Consider the following 1,589-nt stretch of genomic DNA (forward strand, 5'->3'; position numbering starts at 1 on the left):
TTTATTATAAATTTCAGAAAAAGTAAAAAAGTATTTATTATTGGAATAATAAAATTAAAAGTAAAAATCACCTTCATTTATTGAAAAGATTGTGTTTCGTTATTTTAGCGACGGTTTAAAATTATTACTAAATATAACAAAAAATTGTAACCACAACTAATAATATAACGACAGTTTGAAATACAATAAAAAATCAGTCCAGTAAAATATTGTAAATTAACGACAATTTGATACTTCTAAAATCATCACAATTTATTTAGTGTTGTTTTTACTAACGGGTATTTAAAACCACTGAAAAAAAAATCATCACAATTTACAACCATTGAAAAAAAAAAAAATCACAAAAGTGCTGTTNGACTCAAACTTTAGTTCAAACCATAAATAAATAAACAAATAAAATAAAATAAGAATAAATAGATAAAAATACACGTGAAATAGTTTGGAATTGATAAAAGTACATACCAAAAATTCGTAAATATCAAAGTACATATCAAATATTGTTTTTGATGGATAAAAGTATCATACTGTTAATAATTAAGAGCTTTATATTTACAAATATTTGTTCATAAATTAAGAGGGGCATAAATTAAGATCATAAGAAAATTAAAGTAATAATAAATTAAGACATAAGAAAATTAAAGTCCAAAAATAAAAAAGAAAAACAAAGATTTCCAAATAACTTAGAATTACTCAAATAAAATTAGATGAGGAAAAACCACAAATATATAAGATATATATTGAAGAATAATCGAAGATAAGGGAAAAATAAATTAGAGCAGATAATTAAATGGAATAAATATATAAGAGTGTAAAAGAATTACTAGGAGCGTATGAACACTTCGAACACGCCCAGTAGGTAAGCTTAAGCAAGACTCATATATAGTTGCAAAAAGATGCAACTTCTTACGGGTTTATATATCCATATGTATGAGAACACAAATGATGTGGAATCCAAATAATAATAATAATAATAATATTCATCATTTATTTAATATATTCTGTAAAAAAATTTATTTATAAAATTTAAGTTTTTCAACTTGTGTTGTAAAATAGACTTAAGTTATAAAATAATCCTTAAGATTAGTGTAATTAGAATCTCCAGAATTATTGTAATGCATGTATCCAATTTTAAATATTATTTTGGAGTTTAACTATATATATATCGATTTCGTGTACCAAAAATTCTAAAATATAATATCATTGTCATCGTGACTCATGCAAGGTAGGTCTTTATTTAATATAATTAAATAAGAGAATAGTTAAAAAATCAGCAAATTTTTTTTTGGTTAATATTTTTAGTTATTAATTTAATTTTTTTAATTTATTAATTCAATAATATATATTTTTATAATGGCAAGAAGTTGCAGCAACATTGCATCCACGAACCATGATTGTGGAAAGTGCCAAACCATATACGTAGCTCATCAGTAGCATATTTCGGATTAAGCAAATCACCAACTTTTTTATAATTAAAATTTAAAAATTGTCCACTAGTTTTATTTTAAAATATTATAATGAACTCTATTCATTAGAGTTAGAAATTTTAAATTTTCATATAAATAAAATTTAAGTAAATTTTAAATTGATTA

General features: G+C 22.0%; 1 protein-coding gene across 1 annotated transcript in view; it reads right to left on the bottom strand.

Annotated features, from left to right (window-relative positions):
* LOC107624520 (probable C-terminal domain small phosphatase) overlaps positions 1–932 on the bottom strand; it is a 6,066-nt gene extending 5,134 nt beyond the window's left edge. The window contains exon 1 of the mRNA XM_016327013.2: positions 822–932. The gene's annotated coding sequence lies outside the window, so the exon portion shown is untranslated. The remainder of the gene's footprint in view (positions 1–821) is intronic.

This window comes from Arachis ipaensis, chromosome B10 (assembly GCF_000816755.2).
Source record: "Arachis ipaensis cultivar K30076 chromosome B10, Araip1.1, whole genome shotgun sequence".
Classification (NCBI taxonomy): Eukaryota; Viridiplantae; Streptophyta; class Magnoliopsida; order Fabales; family Fabaceae; genus Arachis; species Arachis ipaensis.